This window comes from Drosophila melanogaster, chromosome 3R (assembly GCF_000001215.4).
Source record: "Drosophila melanogaster chromosome 3R".
Classification (NCBI taxonomy): Eukaryota; Metazoa; Arthropoda; class Insecta; order Diptera; family Drosophilidae; genus Drosophila; species Drosophila melanogaster.
Window position 1 is genome coordinate 11,076,094 of NT_033777.3, and position 10,254 is coordinate 11,086,347.

The 10,254-nt window shown below is 40.5% G+C and overlaps 1 long non-coding RNA gene across 1 annotated transcript; it reads right to left on the bottom strand.

The window, feature by feature from the left end:
• Positions 1–8,434: 8,434 nt before the first annotated feature.
• On the bottom strand, positions 8,435–9,395 carry lncRNA:CR44940 (long non-coding RNA:CR44940). Its single transcript, NR_125139.1, has 2 exons — positions 8,795–9,395; positions 8,435–8,722 (listed from the first exon to the last, which is right to left on the bottom strand). It is a non-coding gene; the product is annotated as a long non-coding RNA:CR44940 (long non-coding RNA).
• Positions 9,396–10,254: the final 859 nt, after the last annotated feature.

The following is a 10,254-nucleotide window of genomic DNA, read 5'->3' on the forward strand; positions in this document are numbered from 1 at the left end:
GATGATACCCTGGGCAGGATCTACTCGTCGTCCTCCCTAAATTTTAGATTATGGGAGCAACAATGTTGTCGAGCACCAAACTTTAAGCATTTCAGCCCTCTTTTCGAGCAACATATGTTAGTACAATCCCGACTTTTATTGACCTTTGTCAACTTTACCCTCCTCACACTTTTCAAAAATGACGAAAGGTCATTGGTAAGTAACTTTTCATAGTTGTTCAAACACCATCTCAATGTGTTCAGCTCGAAATGGAAAAACTTAGTATATGTGGCAAGTGACTTTTTCCCCACTCTGACCAAAAATAATATATTGAAATTTGATTTAACCATATAGATAGATCCGTTATATTGCTTTTGAAAATGCAATATTAACTACCGAGCGATTCAATTTATGTTTGCCAAACATTAATAGAGTTGTGATGAGAATGCCATTTTAATTACAACAAAAACCACAATTTTAATTGCAGCAGCATGAGATACGAAAAGGAATACTACACATTTAGAGGAATCTGTCACCGACATATATTCCAACCAGGCTACTGAATTTCTTGCCGCACGATGAAGATATTTCATGAGACGTGGCAGAAACCAATATTCCAAAATGTTGCAATTTCAAAATATGTCCCACCGCTTTTGGACAAATATTTGCCCTGGCCTGGTCTGGAATACAGATCCTTGACCATCTGCAGACCTCAAGGGCAATCAAGGATGTGCGTAAGGGAGCTGAAAGGGCAGGAGTGCAAGAAGTCCGACATTGTGGTTAATGCACATTACGTGAGAGTTGGACACAAACAATCTTTAATTAATTAAAATTCATTGCAGTCTGTCTGGGCCAGCTCAAAATCACAACATTCAAATGGCATATTAACATACTTAGGCAAGCATGAAGGCAGCAGGCGAAGGATTCCAGCCATTGCAATTCCATTATTGCAATTATTGTTGCAACTGCTCCTGGGCACTGTCAAACTGCTTGCAACGATGTTGATGTCCCCTGCCCAATGTTTGTCCAACCTCAGACTCTGGCCTCTGCACTGGATTAGTTTATGATTTGCCTTAAATTGCGTGCGTTAAACTGCAGGACAGGAATGCTCCAAATTGGATGGAAATGGCCCCTTCAACGAAAATGAATCTAGTTATGAGGATCATGACAAATGCAGGAAGGCTACCAAAGGAAGACAGGAGACCCCATTTCAATATAAACACTCTATTCAAATAGTACATATATGCGGGGAAATCTATCAAAATTGTGGAGTGAAAGAGGACGAGAGTTCGAAGGAGACGGGGAGTTATTCATGAATCAAATGCAGAAGTGAAGCTGTTTAAGTTTCCAGTTGCCCGCCAGTCACAGAGATTTATGGCTTTTGCCATGTGTGTGCGAAAGAGAGGCAGCTAACCGAGAAGAAAGAGACGCCGAACATAGGAAAGTATGCAAATGCCTGTTCTCGATATTGGAATTCTGCCTCTACCACTAAATGGTTGAAATATTACTTGTAGCAATATTTTATGCACAGATTTAAAAAAAAAAAAAAGAGGAGGCCCGAGATATAGCGAACAGTTAGAGGACTTGGCTTCGACTATATTATACCCAGTAGAACAATTTATCGAAAATGCAAATTATTACACACAATTATTACCAATACCAATTATTCTATTACGTCAAGTTGCTCTTCCAGATTTATTTTCACAAAATGGCGAAAAGCTTGGTTTAAATTTGCATTGATTTAGGGATAACGAAGTAAGAAAATGCCTTCATAGCAGAGTATAAAAATGGTGAATATTTTTTTTTTTAGATCTGACCGAAAAAAAAGGTGAAAATAAAAAGAGGCATTATGTGGCCTATACTCGTTAACGGTTTGTGCGCTCCTTAAGTGCTTTTCAATGTTCTCCTACCACATTCTCGAATTTTTGTGTAAGTATTTCTGAATCGAAGATATATTTGGCCCATCGCCAATGCATTATTGATTTAAAAAATAATGCAATTCAAAATACCTTTTTGTCTCACTAAACTGGTTATTTATTCAGGGTCTCTTGGTCTTTACTCAATCACAACATTTGCAAAACCCAAAATTGTACCTTAACAATGCCAATAAGCAAAACTGCACACGGTCAAAGGAAAACACAATTTTCGGACCCACAACATAAAATTGATCAATCAAAATGTAAACATTATTTACGGTTTCTCGCCCATGGAAAGGATATGCAGGGGAATTCTATGCTGGAATTGATTTTAACAATAATTAAAATTGAATATGCTAATCAATTGCCTATGTTGGTGTGCCTAACTATGGGTGTGCGTGCGTATATGTGAACTGGAAGTAAACAAAATTTTGCATTTGCGGTTTTCAACGCAATTTGTTACTACGAACATTTTGACAACGACGCCCCCATTTGCATTGGGGAAAAGGTAATTTTATTAAAGCACAACAACACTCGTAATGGCAACAATAACAGGGCAACCCATTCATTTCAATAATATCAAAAACAACAACCAGGGCAACGAGTATAGCCAACATTAGAAAAACCCCCATTTTTGAACCCTCGACATTTATTTTGATTGCGCTCAACCGTAAAATGACCCAAAAAACAAAACAAAACAGAATAGCATAGAAAACAAGCACAGGACAACGAAATTTGCAAAAGAGAAAGAAATGAAAACCGAAACTAAATATCGACAGGACGTAAAGCAAATAGGCCAAAAATTGTTTTATTTCAACTCTAATTTGGGCCAAAATTTTAATGATGATTGGCCGCCCTCAACACCCCAAAAATAGAACCCTTAACCCTTTTTACGGTGCGTTGTGTTGATTATCCTCGAACCGAAGGGAGTTGGGTGTAGGGCATAAAACAAACCGATTTTCTGTGTGATTTTTAAGTGGAAAATTTTAATTATTTATGCAGCTGTTTTGTCAGCACAACTCCCCCGCCAATTAATAACCTGCTAAGCAAATCTTTTGGCATCAGTTCCTTGAGTTGCTGGCATAGTATGGCTGGCAGGGATCTTGAAAATACCTCAATACCTCAACCAGTTGATTGTGACACTTTGCAAAAGACTCCGGCTCTGGGTTTACGTGGCTGGCACATAAATTGTGACAGGCGAAAGTTTTGCAGCATGCGGCTGCGGTTAACCAAAAGTGAAAGGGAGCAGCAGGTTTGGGGCAAAGGGCGCTGCTTCCGAGTATTCAACATTTATGAGCAATATGTGGCAACTGTTGAAAATGCCAGGGCTCAAGACGTGCCCCGAACCCATCTCCCTTCCCACCACACATCGCATCGCACATCAGCCATCAGCCAGCACCCATATATAGCATATAGCACCCAAGCCAAGTCGGCGTTTGACATGTGATTGAAAACTTTGACTTTGTTGCATGTGGTTGAGCTGAACAAAGGCTCCCGCCCGGGCATACAAAAAATGTTGGAGAGGGCAGCGAGGAGGGGGTAAAACATAATATGTGGATGCCTGGTGACAGGCAGCTGCAAAAACAAAAAAACGAACTAAGAACTTTCGGTTCCCTCGGACCGAATAGTAGATATCCTTAGATATATATGAAGTTATAAATTAATTTAAATTCATTTCACAACATAAGTAAGTACTAACTGTTTTTCTAAAGTGCATAGTCTGTCAAAGGTATTTTTGGAATTTAGCACAGTATTTATCGTACTGTTAGTACTGTTTTTAAAATCCAGCATACCCTTAACATACCCCGCCTAAAAACTAGTAGCAGGGGGGTTGGGGGGAATAAAGAGGAAAGCTGAGAGGTTCGCAAGTTGGCAAGATTTTAATAAAAACCCGCTCGTTTGCTCCCTTGTCTTATGACAAATTCCAGGTTAGTTGCTTTCCACACACAAAGCTCAAAGTTACTAGTAGCACCTGCTGCAAAGTGTAATAAGAGAAATATTTTTAAGATATTCCGAAACTCTTGGATTGCTTTAGAAAAGTGCAATAAAAAAGTGAAGCAATTAGTGGAACAACGGTGAGCGCTTTTTAACTGACTTTATATGTGATTGCCTTGCAAATATTTCATTTTTTCCCTTGGCTCTTTTAAATCGCATTGCCAACCAGCAATTTATACTAGTTGAGAGTGGCATTTAATCGGTGTGTTACCCGCAATTTGTCAGATTTGGTTGTCACTGGCTCGTAAATCCCCACTGCGGAAAAGATGAATCAATTCATTACAATATAAAACACATAAACAAAAGCCGATCGCAACACATGTCAGCGACTTTAGTTCGAAGGAATTAAGGGCAAACAAATTAATTAATTGTCAAGGCAGTAATGTATGTAATGTAATGTGCGCTCAGTTTTTTAATTTCATTCATACCGATTTCTATCTATTCCAAAAGATGTTTGATTTTTCCACACACGCACTCCCAACAAATTAATACAATTTATAATCAGTTGTTTTATTGCAAATTTAATATTTATGTGTACTAAGTAGTTTTATTATAAATAAAATCGTAAGCAAAAAAAAGGTGGGGCGTCGTATAAATCAACACGCCCATTTGTCGGGGCATAAATAAATCCACATATAAAGTCAAATGAGTTTTTACGCATATCAAAAACGATTACAAAAGGTTACGTGAAAAAAAAAAGTGATCAGGGGAAAGGGTGGGGGTTGCGGTGGCGCTATGTAATTACAATAAATGCGACATTTAAATGCCTTGCTTATCGGACGCGCAATTACAATGACAACGATGCCGACCGACGGACACGGAAGCGATTCGAGAAGGATATAAAGGATGAGGCGGCGAGTGAAGCCGGTTGGCCAAACCGAACCGATTCACATTAATGCGCATAAATATGAAATCATGCGTTAAGATCAACAATTCAACAATTAAAACTTAATTGCATTAACATGAAATGTGCATCATCAACAATGCGAATGGATGACTGACTGGCAGCGAAGGATGCACAAGGACATGCCCACTGGCCGTGTGACAGTTTTCAGTTTTCAGTTTTCAGTTTCCAGTTTTCCATTTTTCCATTTCCCGATTTCCGCACAAAAGTCCGATAAACTCGAGTGGCCAGACATCTGGCAGAGGAAACGCCACCGAATGTCCTTATCTTTGCACTCCTTCCATCGCCAATTTATGGTAAATTGTTTTGAAGTAATGAGAATTTGGCGCATTTTTATATTTCCCGCGTGTAACCTGCATTAAAAAGGGATCAGCCCGAGCAGCTCACACATCTGAGAACCTCTACCCTGGAGTGTGAAGCCATTAAATGGTTAGGTTCACCCCTACACCGATCTTTCCACGATTTCCCAGATCCAAGCTCCCAGGTTTGCCGCCGACCTCAAAATGCTTAAATGGCTTTTTTGTTACACGTAGCAAAATACTTTGTTGTCTGTCCGTGGCAAACGGCAAAGGGGGGAAGGATGTGAAGTGATTGGGTGTGGTGGAAAATGCTGCCTTTTGTGCGTTTTGGCGTTGGCATGCTGGTGTGAATTTATATTACAAACTATTACTGTCAAAAAACACGTTTACATAGCACAAATATACCAAAAGCCACACTCGTACACACACACACACACACATGAAGGTTTTCTCCCCTTCCTAACCCCTGCACATCCCTTTGGGATGTCCTTCCCCCCTTTGAAATGTCTTAGCCATCCCTTTCGATATGTGTGTGTGCCTCGGGTTTTTGGGGTGGGTGGAAACATCTTGCTCGGGGTCACACTCACACACCAAAAATACATATTCTTGGGCAATAGGTGGGAAGAAACAAATACCCTGCATGCGAAGTATGAAAGTAACAAAATAGAATAAGACAAGGAAAGTTAATAATTTAAAATTCTTATGAAACTAAGAGATACACAAATATGTAATTATATATAACATATAAATAATTTTAGAGACAATTTCTTAGTTCTATATATATTTTTTTGAGCCATAAAAAAATGCCAAAAGTATACCGCATAAGCCCAAAATGCTCAACTACCTTTAAAAGCATCCAGGGTATTAAAAATTGCTTTGCTGACACAGTTTGTGGCAATGGCTCTGAGCTTTGGCATTAGGCAACTTGGACGTGGCTGCTGCTACAAGGTGTTAACGTTCGGCCTTATGGACTTGTCCCATAAGCTCGTCTCTAAGACTGTCTGACTGGCCCTCTCTCGCTTCCACTCGCACTTCTTGGCGCCGCATCAGCATTAGTTTTAATGCGTCGCCTGTCGGAGGGCAACAAACCGCTGCCTAGTTGCACCAACGACCGAATACCCCCCACCAACCAGCACGCACCACCCGATGCCACGCCTCTTTTTAGGCGACGGCCTATATAGGCGAGCAATTATTTAGGAAAATTTCATTAGCACAGCTGGCAGCCAGAAATTTTGCTGGAATGGCAGTACAGCAACATATGCCGAGTATGAAATGAAATTTAATTTAATTTGCAAGTTGCTTAATTTATAGCATGTTTACAATTTGCAATTTGTACAATTCGATTTATCAACAAAAATAAAACTGCCAGTGGGTGGGGTGTTGAAGTTGCAAACGCACGAGTTGCCAAATGAAATTAAGTACTGAAACATTGAAGGAGGAGCCGGAAAAAGAGCGAGGCGGCTCAACTTTAGTGCTCGTTGCGTGTCAACCGTCAACGCTTTTGCTTTGGGTTCACGCCCCCATTACCCATTTTTTCGACCAGCAGTCCAGCGGCTGCACCATCACACCACCTCCCTACACAGACACCCACTTTCCTTTTTCCTTTGCCTTTAGATGTGGCCTTTGGCCTGTCTGCCAAACAGAAACATGCAGAGCAACAGCAACAAAAACAACTACAACGGAACCAATAGGCAACACTCTTTAACTAGTTTGTCTGTTTGCCCCCCTTGTTTGTCCGCCCACTGACCTCTGACCTCCCACCATGTGCGTCGCATGCAGTTTTTGTGCATGTCCTCGTTTATAGAAGCAACAAAACAGCACCAAGAACACAATAAAAGCGTTTGTGCCTCATATTTAATTAAATTTCCAATGCAACCAAAAGTTCTATGCTTTATTTGCATTGTTAAGCATTTTAGTGTAGATTTTGTGGAATGCCACGTGACATGCCGGGAAACAATTTTGGATTATTATTGACTTCTAGTTATTAGTTACTAAATATACACCCCCCCCCCCACCACACCATATTGATAAGATAATATTATAATTACAATTTCGTTTCCATTTGTGAACTGCAACATAAAGAATATCTTTGACATTCTTTTTTACCTTCAAAATGAAAAATACGCTCAAAAGAATTATTTAATACCCATGGCAGAGCAAACACATTTAAAAACCCATACCCATCTCTTTTGTAATTTGGCTAATTTAATGCTACATTCGGCACACAAAATAGATGCCAATCACAGAGTTCTTCGGCACACAAACACACACTCTTACACTTAATTATGCCTTGTGCTTTGAACTTTGGCCCCTGACTCCATGGATTTATGTGCACGTATACGTAATTTATTTATTAACCCTTGAACGTTGCTAGAGTGGGGCGGGAGCTCAAAAAACGTAGCGGCATCTTGAAATAAATTTAAATTAGTTTTAACACATTAAGCGCAGAAAGGCTGGGCCCTAAAAGTCAGCTATCGACATTATTGTTGTCCCCACATCTAGGCAAACATAAACTTTAATGAATTTCACCAAATCCAAATATGCGTCGGTGGGCATATGAACTTATTTTGCTAACCTTTTGCCGTCATTTCGTCGGTTGCCATAGAAGCACCAGAGTCAACCCAAATATTTGCATGAGTGCGCGAGGAAAAACCCCGAGGATGCTGCTACTCTGCCACCGAAAACATTTTAGTTTGGTGAGAAAATTAAACGCGCACACATTCACACAAGGATGCTCGCACCCGCTTTCAGACTAGACAGTTATATTTTTTGGTTAGCAGCCTCAAATTGCAACTTTTCGCACTTGAATATGCCAAAAACTTCACACCCCTACATCCGTGCGTGAAAAGGACGGCTAGAGGGTGTTAGGAAGAGAAAGAGAAAGAGAGACAGACAGAGAGAGAAGCAGAGATAGGGATAGGGATACCGAGACCTCTTGAAACTTGTAAGCCGCAGGGAAAGGGGGTCGCCTTCGCAACGCCCTCACATTACGCATAAATTTTGCACTTTACAAATTTGCCACGCACACGTTTGCGGCATTTTGTATAACATTTACGCAGTCCGTCGAAAAGTGTGAGGGGGCGGGGGGTGTGTGCTAAGTGGGCGGGGCAGGCGGAAAATTAGGAGGGTTCGAGGTAACTACATATGTAAAACGTGCGCCATTTGTCAGACTGACAGGCGGGCACAAGGTGACACAGCTTGAGGGCCTTTCAAAACTACATACAGCACCCACAGCGAAACTAGGCAGCTTTGAATACCCTTAGAAAATCATATTAAATCTAACTTAGCAAAGGCCTAAATCCCATCCAAATTTAGGTTAGAATAACTAATAACATTCAATGTTGGGGTATGCATTTTTTTATATTTTACACCCTGTAGAAACCAACTTATTTGAGTTATGTTACATCTTTGTATATTTGGTATTACCCTATGCAAGAGTGTCTTGATTGGTTAGAGCAAGCTGGGTAATGTAAACAAGCACTGCACTAGTAATCAACTTTCTTATATGCCTCCAGACCAGAAACCCATCCGAACATCTCCTTTGTCGCATGTGGCATAATGAGCTAGGTCGAAATGCTTGGAGTCCCGAAAACTCCGCACGCTATTACATCAGCTATGCGATTCGCTATCTAACCCAAAAACGCGTGCACACACACAGTTACATAACAAATTAGAATTGGGTCTAGCAACCACATACTCACACCTTCCGCACATCCCGTTTTAGCCCGGCCACATGGCGTATGCGTAATGCGTTACCATGTAGAGTAGTGTTCTTCCTGACGCCGATGATGTTGCCTCTTGTAGCCTGCGGTGCTTGTAAACTTGTAGCCCTGTCAAAATGTCAAAAATTTTCGAGGGTAGTCAACGCCATTCCCCATTCCCCATTTCACATTTCCAGCGCCATCGCACACTCTCAACGATGAGAACACGTTAAACGGGAGGGCAAAGAAAAAAAAATAGTACGGTAGCCGAAAGTGTAATTGGGCGTCGCTCGGGTTAATCGGGGTTACGGCATGGGCGCGATATTTTCGACGATGTTCCGCCCCCGCCACTTAGTTTTAATTAGTGGCTTACATTTCATGCAAAAGATATGACTAAATTGGTTTCCCGAAATGGAGCAGCTTCACTTCCGAGAATGGGTGCTAATGCCTACCGCAAATTATTTTCCAAGACCTTCGACCTTATTTGCTGTTTTAAGCGAAAAAGTGCTTAACATTTACAAACTCGTTTAATGTAGCAAGGAATAAAATTGAATAGTGTGTTTTTTGGAAGAAAAAAAGGATATAGATTTGACAGATTAGGCCAGCCTTCTTTTCAGTCTTAATAAAGAGTCTGATAATATTTAATGGTCTTTTAAAAGTTCTCCCCTCACTTTGACGAAGACATTTCATTTTCCCACTTCTTCGAAAACCAACCACAATGATAATTTTCCCTTCGCTGCTTTTACATTTGTTGCGCCACTCGACCTATTCCACTTCCCCATAAATTTAAGAAGGAAACACCCAACCCAAGGAAGACTACAAAAGCCGCGACGGCAACAACGCATACATTTGTAATTACATGCAATTCATTAAAGTGTAAATACAACATAAAAAAAACTTGTTTATTAACAATTATAAGTGCTGTAAGAAACTCGACTAAATGTTGACTCTTTAAATGGGATTTTTCCCATGTGTGCGTATGATATAAACCGCAGAGGAGTGTTTTGAAAAACAAATATTCAGATTTATACTGGCTAACAAAACATTTGTAAAAGATGTCTACTGAAAAAGAAGACACTGCCTAAATATAAGAAATTTGAATGGATTTTTAAACTAGTTTGGATATTCCATATTAAGATGGATGTATGCTTATATTTTTCAGACATCTAGATGGTCGCATACAACCAATTTGCTACCCTTGATAAGAGGGAAAATGATTCTAAAGGAACCGCAGCTAGAAGCGGCTATTACTTACCACCCCCACCTGCCATCCCACCCTTTTTTTTTTTTGCACAGGATGTGCGCAGACAACAGGCATTTAAATTGTCATGGCAAGCAGCCTAGACGACAGCCGACTACAAGGACACGCAGAAAGGCTTGTCGCTGGTCTAAAAGTGGGTGGGAATGTGGGCGTTGGTTGGATGGCTTTGGTGGGGGCAGTAGCGAAAATGTCTGCTCGT